Genomic DNA, 16,489 nt, shown 5'->3' with positions numbered 1-16,489 from the left:
CACCTTTCAAGGAAAAGAAGAGCGAGACCCATTTTGGAAGCCAATAATGGGTTTATTTTAGAAGGGTCAGGCACTTATTTTCTTACTGATTAAAAATGTTCTATTCTAAATAGTATTTTCATGTTGGTACTAAAGGCCAAAGAAAGGATATCAGGCCCTGTGGCTCTATACTAGTACATTAGGAGAGTCAGGTGTATTAGTACGTGTGCGTGCAGATGCATGCACTTGGCATAAGACAGGACTACTTTCTCACATTGTCTGCACGGATGGGACAGATGCATAGCAACGGCCTGCGATAGCAGTTAAGAATGGCTATTCTTGACTACCATCTGCTGCTATTCTGTTGATTTGGTGAAAGTGTGTGTGTGTTTTTTTTAACCATTATTTAACTAGGCAAGTCAGTTAAGAACAAATTCTTACTTTACAATGACGGCCTACGCCAGCCAAACCCTCCCCTAACCCGGATGACGCTGTATCAATTGTGCGCCGCCCTATGGGACTCCTGATCACTGCCGGTTGTGATACAGCCCGGGATCGAACCAGGATCTGTAGTGACGCCTCTAGCACTGAGATGCAGTGCCTTAGACCACACGGGAGCCCTAAGGATGAGATTTAAACACACTGCATTATGTAAACAACACCTGCTCCTTAATCAGTGCCAAGTCTACTGTGTTTTCCCCTAAGCTTGTGCTGACAAATGCACACAGGAAAATATAGATTTATGATGTATAATGGTGAATACTGTACTTCTTATTCAGGAACTTAGCTACATCGGCTTTTCAGTTCGCTGCAGCTAGCGACTGGAACGAGCTGCAACAAAACCTCAAACTAGAGTTTTATCTCAATCTTTTCATTCAAAGACTCAATCATGGACACTCTTACTGGCAGATGTGGCTGCTTTGCGTGATGTATTGTTGTCTCTATCTTCTTGCCCTTTGTGCTGTTGTCTGTGCCCAATAATGTTTGTACCATGTTTTGTGCTGCTACCATTTTGTTGTCATGTCGTGTTGCTACCATGCTGTGTTGTCATGTGTTGTTGTCTTTAGATCTCTCTTTATGTAGTGTTGTCTCTCTTGTCGTGGTGTGTGGTTGTAAATAATATGTTGTTCTTAACTGGCTTAACGTACTTGCTCGTTAAATAAAGGTTAAATACATATGAGGACATCGAGGTCCGGACCTCTGTACGTTTTTCGAATAAAAAACATAATAATAATAATATTTTTTTGTTTGTTGCTATTACCATGCAAGGATTTGGTTAAACAATTCACCCACATTGACAATACACACACTTGTATAACCGTTAGATAACAGCCAGTCGCTTGAGCCTCTATGAACCAACCACCGACAGCGCTCCATTCACCTACAGTATCTCGTAGTGCTTCGACCTCACTCCCTGCACGCTGGTTGTGGCCATGGAATTCCACGTGAAATCATTATATAAAGAGACTGACATCGTTTTTCACCAATAGTCGTACGTCTCGGGCTGTTTCCATATACTTGCCATGGAAACACAATTACTGGAGCCAATAAACGCAGGGTAGAGGAAGGAGGTCGACGGTGCTAAGGGCGGAGCTCAAAATGAGGTCACTCTAAAGCGCTAGGGATATGACTATGACGAAACTTGAACGCTAGGTGTAGAGTAGTGTAGTGTGTCAAACCAAAGCCTGAATTACCGGGAAGCAAAATAAAACGATTAGTTTTGCAAACCAACAGAAGTCGTTGAAATCACAGAAAAGAGACGATAATCTACTTTATTAACTGGCAGGTTGGTGAATTTGTCATATTTTTGTTGGCTCCTATGGTTTGGTGTTTGTGGGGGATTTTCAACTGTATCGCGAAAGCCTACTTCTTCGAAACTCTGGGAGTGGTCAGAGCATATATACATCTTTATTATAACACGCCTTGGTGGGTTTTACAAAAACATATATATATTTAAAATGAGTTAGAAAGTTGCGTTGCATGACTGTCAGTGTGCGGGTCATAGTGGGACAGTAAGCCCTGCCCACTGACTGTCAGTTACGCTCCTTACATGTCTACGGCTGGACTGTACGCAACCTGTGCCATAGTCATAGAAACAATACAGAGAAACAATTATGCAAAACAATAACAAATGTTTGCCCTCTGTATGATCAAGCTTGAGTGAGGATGAGTGATCAGTCATCATTGCATGTGTCAGAGATCTTTCAAAAACATGCTTAGTGTATTGAAAGGGCAGTCTATTGCGGTGTTTTCTGGCAGTGAAACATTGGTACAAAACATTATGAACTGATCAGGCGGCTGGTTTAATTGTTTCAAGCCAGACAGTGGCTGGGTGCCTTGCGCCGTTGTTTTATAACACGTTCATTAGGCCTAAATGAAAAATCGCCACCGCATGGAGCCGGTGTTGTGTCCTGTTTTTAGTCATCTTTAGCCGACTAAACAATAATCGCTGTGTGTGATTTTCCAATTTGATGAGATTTTTCTTTGCTAGAGAGACACAATCATAAGGTCAATGGTATGGAGGAGGATTCATTTTTTTTGTTCATCCGAAATTAGTCTTCAGTAATAATAGCCTACTTACTAAGATGTCTAACATGTACAAACAAGTTAGTGTTTAAACTACATATGTAAATGCTACAGTGGCCTCGCCTCACCTACTTATTTATATTATTTATAATATTATGTATACACAATTTATAAAATGAACCTCCTTCTAATCCGAAATGCTTGTGAAAGGCATATGGATTCACCTGGTCAGTCTATGTCATGTTCCTAAGGTTTTGTACACTCAGTGAATATGTAAACAGGGCTGGAAAGTGACTGACTGGTAGCAGGAATATATAAATGCCTATGGTAATATACAAGTGGTAATATATACATTAAACATGAGTAACAGTGACCAGTAGCAAGATAAAATAGATAGGTACTAATGGTAATGGCAATTAATAATCAATGAACAGCAGCATAGTGGTAGTAATGAATCTAATCAATAATCAATGAGCAGCAGTGTAGTGGTAGTCATGTATTTAATCAATAATCAATGAGCAGCAGTGTAGAGGTAGTCATGAATCTAATCAATAATCATCGAGCAGCAGTGTAGAGGTAGTCATGAATCTAATCAATAATCAATGAGCAGCAGCGTAGTGGTAGTAATCAATCAAATTTATTTAGGAAGCCCTTCTTACATCAGTTGATGTCACAAAGTGCTGTACAGAAACCCAGCCTAAAACCCCAAACACCAAGCAATGCAGGTGTAGAAGCACAGTGGCTAGGAAAAACTCCCTAGAAGGGCCGGAACCTAGAAAGAAACCTAGAGAGGAACCAGGCTATGAGGGATGGTCAGTCCTCTTCCGGCTGTACTGGGTGGAGATTATAACAGAACATGGCCAAGATGTTCAAATGTTCATAGATGACCAGCAGGGTCAAATAATAATAATCACAGTGGTTGTAGAGGGTGCAACAGGTCAGCACCTCAGGAGTAAATATCAGTTGACTTTTCATAGCCAATCATTCAGAGTATCTCTACCGCACCTGCTGTCTCTAGAGAGTTGAAAACAGCAGGTCTGGGACAAGGTAGCACATCCGGTGAACAGGTCAGGGTTCATTAGCTGCAGGCAGAACAGTTGAAACTGGAGCAGCAGCACGACCAGGTGGACTGGGGACAGCAAGGAGTCATCAGGCCAGGTAGTCCTGAGGCATGGTCCTAGGGCTCAGGTCCTCCGAGAGAAAGAGAAAGAGAGAGAATTAGAGAGAGCATACTTAAATTCACACAGGACACCGGATAAGACAGGAGAAATACTCCAGATATAACAGACTGACCCTAGCCCCCGACACATAAACTATTGCAGCATAAATACTGGCGGCTGAGACAGGAGGGGTTGGAAGACACTGTGGCCCCATCCGACAATACCCCCGTACAGGTCCAAACAGGCAGGATATAACTTCACCCACTTTGCTAAAGCACAGCCCCACACCACTAGAGGGATATCTTCAACCACCAACTTACTATCCTGAGACAAGGCCGAGTATAGCCCACGAAGATCTCCCCCACGGCACGAACAGGAGGGGGGTGCCAACCCGGACAGGAAGATCATGTCAGTGACTCAACACACTCAAGTGTCGCACCCCACCTAGGGATGGCATTTAAGAGCACCAGTAAGCCAGTGACTCAGCCCCTGTAATAGGCTTTGAGGTAGAGAATCCCAGTGGAGAGAGGGGAACCGGCCAGGCAGGGACAGCAAGGGCGGCTCGTTGCTCCAGTGCCTTTCCGTTCACATTCACACTCCTGGGCCAGACTCGTCTTCAATAAAGACTTAAAGGTCGAGACCGAGTCTGCGTCTCTCACATGGATAGGCAGACCATTCCATAAAAATGGAGCTCTATAGAAGAAAGCCCTGCCTTCAGGTGTTTGCTTAGAATTTCTACGGACAATAAGGAGGCCTGCGTCTCGTGACCGTAGCGTACGTGTAGGTATGTAAGGCAGGACCAAATCGGAAAGGTAGGAGCAAGCCCATGTAATGCTTTATAGGTTTGCAGTAAAACCTTGAAACCATCCCTGGCCTTATCAGGAAGCCAGTGTAGGGAGGCTAGCACTGGAGTAATGTGATCAAATGTTTTGGTTCTAGTCAAGATTCTAGCATAGTGGTAGTAATGAATCAAATCAATAATAATTTTAGCAGCAGTGTAGTGGTAGTAATGAATATAATCAATAATCAATGAGCAGCGGCGTAGTGGTAGTAATGAATCTAATCTATAATCTATGAGCAGCAGTGTAGTGGTAGTAATGAATCTAATCTATAATCTATGAGCAGCAGTGTAGTGGTAGTAATGAATCTAATCAATAATCAATGAGCAGCGGCGTAGTGGTAGTAATGAATCTAATCTATAATCTATGAGCAGCAGCGTAGTGGTAGTAATGAATATAATCAATAATCAATGAGCAGCGGCGTAGTGGTAGTAATGAATCTAATCTATAATCTATGAGCAGCGGTGTAGTGGTAGTAATGAATCTAATCTATAATCTATGAGCAGCAGTGTAGTGGTAGTAATGAATCTAATCTATAATCTATGAGCAGCGGCGTAGTGGTAGTAATGAATCTAATCTATAATCTATGAGCAGCAGTGTAGTGGTAGTAATGAATCTAATCTATAATCTATGAGCAGCAGTGTAGTGGTAGTAATGAATCTAATCAATAATATATGAGCAGCAGTGTAGTGGTAGTAATGAATCTAATATATAATCTATGAGCAGCAGTGTAGTGGTAGTAATGAATCTAATCAATAATATATGAGCAGCAGTGTAGTGGTAGTAATGAATCTAATCAATAATCTATGAGCAGCAGTGTAGTGGTAGTCATGTATCTAATCAATAATCTATGAGCAGCAGTGTAGTGGTAGTAATGAATCTAATCAATAATATATGAGCAGCAGTGTAGTGGTAGTAATGAATCTAATCTATAATCTATGAGCAGCAGTGTAGTGGTAGTAATGAATCTAATCTATAATCTATGAGCAGCAGTGTAGTGGTAGTAATGAATCTAATCAATAATCTATGAGCAGCAGTGTAGTGGTAGTAATGAATCTAATCTATAATCTATGAGCAGCAGTGTAGTGGTAGTAATGAATCTAATCTATAATCTATGAGCAGCAGTGTAGTGGTAGTCATGTATCTAATCAATAATCTATGAGCAGCAGTGTAAGTGTGAAAGTAGGTGGTGTAAGAACAAGTGAGCTTATCTTTGTCATCCCAAAACACCAGTAGTTGTTCTTTCCATGTTCTTCTATTTTAGGCTCCTGTAGTCAGGAAGTAATGTAATAAAGATATTGTGGAGGAAATGGGTCAGTAGTCTGAGTGTTGTAAACGTTCAACCTCGTTCAGTTACAATAGTCCCATGATGACAGCACGTCTCCTGTCCCCAGCACGGCGTGGTTCAATTCAATAATGCTTTATGGTTTAAGTTACTTTATTGACGACTAATGCAACACCATAAAGTTATGCTGATTATGTTTATGACCTTATAGTAACAGTGGTAGATTCAGCCAGAGGACATTGGCAAGCAGCCCCATGCGTTACATGACTGATTGGGGGCATTGTGTTGTTCAGGACTGCTTGGGGGCATTGTGTCGTTCATGACTGCCTGGGGGCATTGTGTTGTTCATGACTGACTGGGGGCATTGTGTCGTTCATGACTGACTGGGGGTATTGTGTTGTTCATGACTGACTGGGGGCATTGTGTTGTTCATGACTGACTGGGGGAATTGTGTTGTTCATGACTGACTGGGGGCATTGTGTCGTTCATGACTGACTGGGGGCATTGTGTTGTTCATGACTGACTGGGGGCATTGTGTCGTTCATGACTGACTGGGGGCATTGTGTCGTTCATGACTGACTGGGGGCATTGTGTCGTTCATGACTGACTGGGGGCATTGTGTTGTTCATGACTGACTGGGGGCATTGTGTTGTTCATGACTGACTGGGGGCATTGTGTTGTTCATGACTGACTGGGGGCATTGTGTCATTCATGACTGACTGGGGGCATTGTGTTGTTCATGACTGACTGGGGGCATTGTGTTGTTCATGACTGACTGGGGGCATTGTGTTGTTCATGACTGACTGGGGCATTGTGTTGTTCATGACTGACTGGGGGCATTGTGTTGTTCATGACTGACTGGGGGCATTGTGTTGTTCATGACTGACTGGGGGCATTGTGTTGTTCATGACTGACTGGGGGCATTGTGTCGTTCATGACTGATTGGGGGCATTGTGTTGTTCATGACTGTTTGGGGGCATTGTGTCGTTCATGACTGACTGGGGGCATTGTGTCGTTCATGACTGACTGGGGGCATTGTGTCATTCATGACTGACTGGGGGCATTGTGTCATTCATGACTGATTGGGATCATTGTGTTGTTCATGACTGATTGGGAGGCATTGTGTTGTTCATGACTGATTGGGAGGCATTGTGTTGTTCATGACTGATGTGGGGCATTGTGTCGTTCATGACTGACTGGGGGCATTGTGTCATTCATGACTGATGTGGGGCATTGTGTCATTCATGACTGATTGGGATCATTGTGTTGTTCAGGACTGATTGGGAGGCATTGTGTTGTTCATGACTGATTGGGAGGCATTGTGTTGTTCATGACTGATGTGGGGCATTGTGTCGTTCATGACTGACTGGGGGCATTGTGCCGTTCATGACTGATTGGTGGCATTGTGTTGTTCATGACTGATTGGGAGGCATTGTGTTGTTCATGACTGATTGGGAGGCATTGTGTTGTTCATGACTGATTGGGAGGCATTGTGTTGTTCATGACGGATTGGTGGCATTGTGTCGTTCATGACTGACTGGGGGCATTGTGCCGTTCATGACTGATTGGTGGCATTGTGTTGTTCATGACTGATTGGGAGGCATTGTGTTGTTCATGACTGATGTGGGGCATTGTGTCATTCATGACTGATTGGGGGCATTGTGTCATTCATGACTGATTGGTGGCATTGTGTCGTTCATGACTGATTGGGAGGCATTGTGTTGTTCATGACTGATTGGGAGGCATTGTGTTGTTCATGACTGATGTGGGGCATTGTGTCATTCATGACTGATTGGGATCATTGTGTTGTTCAGGACTGATTGGGAGGCATTGTGTTGTTCATGACTGATTGGGAGGCATTGTGTTGTTCATGACTGATGTGGGGCATTGTGTCGTTCATGACTGACTGGGGGCATTGTGCCGTTCATGACTGATTGGTGGCATTGTGTTGTTCATGACTGATTGGGGGCATTGTGTCATTCATGACTGATTGGTGGCATTGTGTCGTTCATGACTGATTGGGAGGCATTGTGTTGTTCATGACTGATTGGGAGGCATTGTGTTGTTCATGACTGACTGGGGGCATTGTGTTGTTCATGACTAACTGGGGGCATTGTGTCGTTCATGACTGATTGGGGGCATTGTGTTGTTCATGACTGTTTGGGGGCATTGTGTCGTTCATGACTGACTGGGGGCATTGTGTCGTTCATGACTGACTGGGGGCATTGTGTCATTCATGACTGATTGGGATCATTGTGTTGTTCATGACTGATTGGGAGGCATTGTGTTGTTCATGACTGATTGGGAGGCATTGTGTTGTTCATGACTGATGTGGGGCATTGTGTCGTTCATGACTGACTGGGGGCATTGTGTCATTCATGACTGATTGGTGGCATTGTGTCGTTCATGACTGATTGGGAGGCATTGTGTTGTTCATGACTGATTGGGAGGCATTGTGTTGTTCATGACTGATTGGGAGGCATTGTGTTGTTCATGACGGATTGGTGGCATTGTGTCGTTCATGACTGACTGGGGGCATTGTGCCGTTCATGACTGATTGGTGGCATTGTGTTGTTCATGACTGATTGGGAGGCATTGTGTTGTTCATGACTGATGTGGGGCATTGTGTCATTCATGACTGATTGGGGGCATTGTGTCATTCATGACTGATTGGTGGCATTGTGTCGTTCATGACTGATTGGGAGGCATTGTGTTGTTCATGACTGATTGGGAGGCATTGTGTTGTTCATGACTGATGTGGGGCATTGTGTCATTCATGACTGATTGGGATCATTGTGTTGTTCAGGACTGATTGGGAGGCATTGTGTTGTTCATGACTGATTGGGAGGCATTGTGTTGTTCATGACTGATGTGGGGCATTGTGTCGTTCATGAATGACTGGGGGCATTGTGCCGTTCATGACTGATTGGTGGCATTGTGTTGTTCATGACTGATTGGGAGGCATTGTGTTGTTCATGACTGATGTGGGGCATTGTGTCATTCATGACTGATTGGGGGCATTGTGTCATTCATGACTGATTGGTGGCATTGTGTCGTTCATGACTGATTGGGAGGCATTGTGTTGTTCATGACTGATTGGGAGGCATTGTGTTGTTCATGACTGATGTGGGGCATTGTGTCATTCATGACTGATTGGGATCATTGTGTTGTTCAGGACTGATTGGGAGGCATTGTGTTGTTCATGACTGATTGGGAGGCATTGTGTTGTTCATGACTGATGTGGGGCATTGTGTCGTTCATGACTGACTGGGGGCATTGTGTCATTCATGACTGATTGGTGGCATTGTGTCGTTCATGACTGATTGGGAGGCATTGTGTTGTTCATGACTGATTGGGAGGCATTGTGTTGTTCATGACGGATTGGTGGCATTGTGTCGTTCATGACTGACTGGGGGCATTGTGCCGTTCATGACTGATTGGTGGCATTGTGTTGTTCATGACTGATGTGGGGCATTGTGTCATTCATGACTGATGTGGGGCATTGTGTCATTCATGACTGATTGGGGGCATTGTGTCATTCATGACTGATTGGGAGGCATTGTGTTGTTCATGACTGACTGGGGGCATTGTGTTGTTCATGACTGACTGGGGGCATTGTGTCGTTCATGACTGATTGGGGGCATTGTGTTGTTCATGACTGTTTGGGGGCATTGTGTCGTTCATGACTGACTGGGGGCATTGTGTCGTTCATGACTGACTGGGGGCATTGTGTCGTTCATGACTGACTGGGGGCATTGTGTCATTCATGACTGATTGGGATCATTGTGTTGTTCATGACTGATTGGGAGGCATTGTGTTGTTCATGACTGATTGGGAGGCATTGTGTTGTTCATGACGGATTGGTGGCATTGTGTCGTTCATGACTGACTGGGGGCATTGTGCCGTTCATGACTGATTGGTGGCATTGTGCCGTTCATGACTGATTGGTGGCATTGTGTTGTTCATGACTGATTGGGAGGCATTGTGTTGTTCATGACTGATGTGGGGCATTGTGTCATTCATGACTGATTGGGGGCATTGTGTCATTCATGACTGATTGGTGGCATTGTGTCGTTCATGACTGATTGGGAGGCATTGTGTTGTTCATGACTGATTGGGAGGCATTGTGTTGTTCATGACTGATGTGGGGCATTGTGTCATTCATGACTGATTGGGATCATTGTGTTGTTCAGGACTGATTGGGAGGCATTGTGTTGTTCATGACTGATTGGGAGGCATTGTGTTGTTCATGACTGATGTGGGGCATTGTGTCGTTCATGAATGACTGGGGGCATTGTGCCGTTCATGACTGATTGGTGGCATTGTGTTGTTCATGACTGATTGGGAGGCATTGTGTTGTTCATGACTGATGTGGGGCATTGTGTCATTCATGACTGATTGGGGGCATTGTGTCATTCATGACTGATTGGTGGCATTGTGTCGTTCATGACTGATTGGGAGGCATTGTGTTGTTCATGACTGATTGGGAGGCATTGTGTTGTTCATGACTGATGTGGGGCATTGTGTCATTCATGACTGATTGGGATCATTGTGTTGTTCAGGACTGATTGGGAGGCATTGTGTTGTTCATGACTGATTGGGAGGCATTGTGTTGTTCATGACTGATGTGGGGCATTGTGTCGTTCATGACTGACTGGGGGCATTGTGTCATTCATGACTGATTGGTGGCATTGTGTCGTTCATGACTGATTGGGGGCATTGTGTTGTTCATGACTGTTTGGGGGCATTGTGTCGTTCATGACTGACTGGGGGCATTGTGTCGTTCATGACTGACTGGGGGCATTGTGTCGTTCATGACTGACTGGGGGCATTGTGTCATTCATGACTGATTGGGATCATTGTGTTGTTCATGACTGATTGGGAGGCATTGTGTTGTTCATGACTGATTGGGAGGCATTGTGTTGTTCATGACGGATTGGTGGCATTGTGTCGTTCATGACTGACTGGGGGCATTGTGCCGTTCATGACTGATTGGTGGCATTGTGCCGTTCATGACTGATTGGTGGCATTGTGTTGTTCATGACTGATTGGGAGGCATTGTGTTGTTCATGACTGATGTGGGGCATTGTGTCATTCATGACTGATTGGGGGCATTGTGTCATTCATGACTGATTGGTGGCATTGTGTCGTTCATGACTGATTGGGAGGCATTGTGTTGTTCATGACTGATTGGGAGGCATTGTGTTGTTCATGACTGATGTGGGGCATTGTGTCATTCATGACTGATTGGGATCATTGTGTTGTTCAGGACTGATTGGGAGGCATTGTGTTGTTCATGACTGATTGGGAGGCATTGTGTTGTTCATGACTGATGTGGGGCATTGTGTCGTTCATGAATGACTGGGGGCATTGTGCCGTTCATGACTGATTGGTGGCATTGTGTTGTTCATGACTGATTGGGAGGCATTGTGTTGTTCATGACTGATGTGGGGCATTGTGTCATTCATGACTGATTGGGGCATTGTGTCATTCATGACTGATTGGTGGCATTGTGTCGTTCATGACTGATTGGGAGGCATTGTGTTGTTCATGACTGATTGGGAGGCATTGTGTTGTTCATGACTGATGTGGGGCATTGTGTCATTCATGACTGATTGGGATCATTGTGTTGTTCAGGACTGATTGGGAGGCATTGTGTTGTTCATGACTGATTGGGAGGCATTGTGTTGTTCATGACTGATGTGGGGCATTGTGTCGTTCATGACTGACTGGGGGCATTGTGTCATTCATGACTGATTGGTGGCATTGTGTCGTTCATGACTGATTGGGAGGCATTGTGTTGTTCATGACTGATTGGGAGGCATTGTGTTGTTCATGACGGATTGGTGGCATTGTGTCGTTCATGACTGACTGGGGGCATTGTGCCGTTCATGACTGATTGGTGGCATTGTGTTGTTCATGACTGATGTGGGGCATTGTGTCATTCATGACTGATGTGGGGCATTGTGTCATTCATGACTGATTGGGGGCATTGTGTCATTCATGACTGATTGGGAGGCATTGTGTTGTTCATGACTGACTGGGGGCATTGTGTTGTTCATGACTGACTGGGGGCATTGTGTCGTTCATGACTGATTGGGGGCATTGTGTTGTTCATGACTGTTTGGGGGCATTGTGTCGTTCATGACTGACTGGGGGCATTGTGTCGTTCATGACTGACTGGGGGCATTGTGTCGTTCATGACTGACTGGGGGCATTGTGTCATTCATGACTGATTGGGATCATTGTGTTGTTCATGACTGATTGGGAGGCATTGTGTTGTTCATGACTGATTGGGAGGCATTGTGTTGTTCATGACTGATGTGGGGCATTGTGTCGTTCATGACTGACTGGGGGCATTGTGTCATTCATGACTGATGTGGGGCATTGTGTCATTCATGACTGATTGGGATCATTGTGTTGTTCAGGACTGATTGGGAGGCATTGTGTTGTTCATGACTGATTGGGAGGCATTGTGTTGTTCATGACTGATGTGGGGCATTGTGTCGTTCATGACTGACTGGGGGCATTGTGCCGTTCATGACTGATTGGTGGCATTGTGTTGTTCATGACTGATTGGGAGGCATTGTGTTGTTCATGACTGATTGGGAGGCATTGTGTTGTTCATGACTGATTGGGAGGCATTGTGTTGTTCATGACGGATGTGGGGCATTGTGTCATTCATGACTGATTGGGGGCATTGTGTCATTCATGACTGATTGGTGGCATTGTGTCGTTCATGACTGATTGGGAGGCATTGTGTTGTTCATGACTGATTGGGAGGCATTGTGTTGTTCATGACTGATGTGGGGCATTGTGTCATTCATGACTGATTGGGATCATTGTGTTGTTCAGGACTGATTGGGAGGCATTGTGTTGTTCATGACTGATTGGGAGGCATTGTGTTGTTCATGACTGATGTGGGGCATTGTGTCGTTCATGACTGACTGGGGGCATTGTGCCGTTCATGACTGATTGGTGGCATTGTGTTGTTCATGACTGATTGGGGGCATTGTGTCATTCATGACTGATTGGTGGCATTGTGTCGTTCATGACTGATTGGGAGGCATTGTGTTGTTCATGACTGATTGGGAGGCATTGTGTTGTTCATGACTGACTGGGAGGCATTGTGTTGTTCATGACTGATGTGGGGCATTGTGCCGTTCATGACTGATTGGTGGCATTGTGTTGTTCATGACTGATTGGGAGGCATTGTGTTGTTCATGACTGATTGGGAGGCATTGTGTTGTTCATGACTGATTGGGAGGCATTGTGTTGTTCATGACGGATGTGGGGCATTGTGTCATTCATGACTGATTGGGGGCATTGTGTCATTCATGACTGATTGGTGGCATTGTGTCGTTCATGACTGATTGGGAGGCATTGTGTTGTTCATGACTGATTGGGAGGCATTGTGTTGTTCATGACTGATGTGGGGCATTGTGTCATTCATGACTGATTGGGATCATTGTGTTGTTCAGGACTGATTGGGAGGCATTGTGTTGTTCATGACTGATTGGGAGGCATTGTGTTGTTCATGACTGATGTGGGGCATTGTGTCGTTCATGACTGACTGGGGGCATTGTGCCGTTCATGACTGATTGGTGGCATTGTGTTGTTCATGACTGATTGGGGGCATTGTGTCATTCATGACTGATTGGTGGCATTGTGTCGTTCATGACTGATTGGGAGGCATTGTGTTGTTCATGACTGATTGGGAGGCATTGTGTTGTTCATGACTGACTGGGAGGCATTGTGTTGTTCATGACTGATGTGGGGCATTGTGTCGTTCATGACTGACTGGGGGCATTGTGTCATTCATGACTGATTGGTGGCATTGTGTCGTTCATGACTGATTGGGAGGCATTGTGTTGTTCATGACTGATTGGGAGGCATTGTGTCATTCATGACTGATTGTGGAGGCATTGACTGGGGGTTGTTCATGACTGATTGGTGGCATTGTGTTGTTCATGACTGATGTGGGGCATTGTGTCATTCATGACTGATTGGGGGCATTGTGTCATTCATGACTGATTGGGAGGCATTGTGTTGTTCATGACTGATGTGGGGCATTGTGTCATTCATGACTGACTGGGGGCATTGTGTCATTCATGACTGATTGGGATCATTGTGTTGTTCATGACTGATTGGGAGGCATTGTGTTGTTCATGACTGATTGGGAGGCATTGTGTTGTTCATGACGGATTGGTGGCATTGTGTCGTTCATGACTGACTGGGGGCATTGTGCCGTTCATGACTGATTGGTGGCATTGTGTTGTTCATGACTGATGTGGGGCATTGTGTCATTCATGACTGACTGGGGGCATTGTGTCATTCATGACTGATTGGGATCATTGTGTTGTTCATGACTGATTGGGAGGCATTGTGTTGTTCATGACTGATTGGGAGGCATTGTGTTGTTCATGACTGATGTGGGGCATTGTGTCGTTCATGACTGACTGGGGGCATTGTGTCATTCATGACTGATGTGGGGCATTGTGTCATTCATGACTGATTGGGATCATTGTGTTGTTCAGGACTGATTGGGAGGCATTGTGTTGTTCATGACTGATTGGGAGGCATTGTGTTGTTCATGACTGATGTGGGGCATTGTGTCGTTCATGACTGACTGGGGGCATTGTGCCGTTCATGACTGATTGGTGGCATTGTGTTGTTCATGACTGATTGGGAGGCATTGTGTTGTTCATGACTGATTGGGAGGCATTGTGTTGTTCATGACTGATTGGGAGGCATTGTGTTGTTCATGACGGATTGGTGGCATTGTGTCGTTCATGACTGACTGGGGGCATTGTGCCGCCGTTCATGACTGATTGGTGGCATTGTGTTGTTCATGACTGATTGGGAGGCATTGTGTTGTTCATGACTGATGTGGGGCATTGTGTCATTCATGACTGATTGGGGGCATTGTGTCATTCATGACTGATTGGTGGCATTGTGTCGTTCATGACTGATTGGGAGGCATTGTGTTGTTCATGACTGATTGGGAGGCATTGTGTTGTTCATGACTGATGTGGGGCATTGTGTCATTCATGACTGATTGGGATCATTGTGTTGTTCAGGACTGATTGGGAGGCATTGTGTTGTTCATGACTGATTGGGAGGCATTGTGTTGTTCATGACTGATGTGGGGCATTGTGTCGTTCATGACTGACTGGGGGCATTGTGCCGTTCATGACTGATTGGTGGCATTGTGTTGTTCATGACTGATTGGGGGCATTGTGTCATTCATGACTGATTGGTGGCATTGTGTCGTTCATGACTGATTGGGAGGCATTGTGTTGTTCATGACTGATTGGGAGGCATTGTGTTGTTCATGACTGACTGGGGGCATTGTGTTGTTCATGACTAACTGGGGGCATTGTGTCGTTCATGACTGATTGGGGGCATTGTGTTGTTCATGACTGTTTGGGGGCATTGTGTCGTTCATGACTGACTGGGGGCATTGTGTCGTTCATGACTGACTGGGGGCATTGTGTCATTCATGACTGATTGGGATCATTGTGTTGTTCATGACTGATTGGGAGGCATTGTGTTGTTCATGACTGATTGGGAGGCATTGTGTTGTTCATGACTGATGTGGGGCATTGTGTCGTTCATGACTGACTGGGGGCATTGTGTCATTCATGACTGATTGGTGGCATTGTGTCGTTCATGACTGATTGGGAGGCATTGTGTTGTTCATGACTGATTGGGAGGCATTGTGTTGTTCATGACTGATTGGGAGGCATTGTGTTGTTCATGACGGATTGGTGGCATTGTGTCGTTCATGACTGACTGGGGCATTGTGCCGTTCATGACTGATTGGTGGCATTGTGTTGTTCATGACTGATTGGGAGGCATTGTGTTGTTCATGACTGATGTGGGGCATTGTGTCATTCATGACTGATTGGGGGCATTGTGTCATTCATGACTGATTGGTGGCATTGTGTCGTTCATGACTGATTGGGAGGCATTGTGTTGTTCATGACTGATTGGGAGGCATTGTGTTGTTCATGACTGATGTGGGGCATTGTGTCATTCATGACTGATTGGGATCATTGTGTTGTTCAGGACTGATTGGGAGGCATTGTGTTGTTCATGACTGATTGGGAGGCATTGTGTTGTTCATGACTGATGTGGGGCATTGTGTCGTTCATGAATGACTGGGGGCATTGTGCCGTTCATGACTGATTGGTGGCATTGTGTTGTTCATGACTGATTGGGAGGCATTGTGTTGTTCATGACTGATTGGGAGGCATTGTGTTGTTCATGACTGATGTGGGGCATTGTGTCATTCATGACTGATTGGGGGCATTGTGTCATTCATGACTGATTGGTGGCATTGTGTCGTTCATGACTGATTGGGAGGCATTGTGTTGTTCATGACTGATTGGGAGGCATTGTGTTGTTCATGACTGATGTGGGGCATTGTGTCATTCATGACTGATTGGGATCATTGTGTTGTTCAGGACTGATTGGGAGGCATTGTGTTGTTCATGACAGATTGGGAGGCATTGTGTTGTTCATGACGGATTGGTGGCATTGTGTCGTTCATGACTGACTGGGGGCATTGTGCCGTTCATGACTGATTGGTGGCATTGTGTTGTTCATGACTGATGTGGGGCATTGTGTCATTCATGACTGATGTGGGGCATTGTGTCATTCATGACTGATTGGGGGCATTGTGTCATTCATGACTG

General features: G+C 45.1%; 1 protein-coding gene across 3 annotated transcripts in view; it reads left to right on the top strand.

Moving 5' to 3' along the window:
* The first annotated feature begins 1,616 nt into the window (after positions 1–1,616).
* LOC115103159 (period circadian protein homolog 2-like) overlaps positions 1,617–16,489 on the top strand; it is a 36,196-nt gene continuing 21,323 nt past the window's right edge. For all 3 annotated transcript variants that reach the window (XM_065005803.1, XM_065005802.1, XM_065005804.1), the window contains exon 1: positions 1,617–1,765. The gene's annotated coding sequence lies outside the window, so the exon portion shown is untranslated. The remainder of the gene's footprint in view (positions 1,766–16,489) is intronic.

This window comes from Oncorhynchus nerka, linkage group LG20 (genome assembly GCF_034236695.1).
Source record: "Oncorhynchus nerka isolate Pitt River linkage group LG20, Oner_Uvic_2.0, whole genome shotgun sequence".
In the NCBI taxonomy this organism is placed as follows: domain Eukaryota; kingdom Metazoa; phylum Chordata; class Actinopteri; order Salmoniformes; family Salmonidae; genus Oncorhynchus; species Oncorhynchus nerka.
The sequence above is the reverse complement of the archived record's forward strand: the minus strand, read 5'-3'. Positions and strand labels throughout refer to the sequence as shown.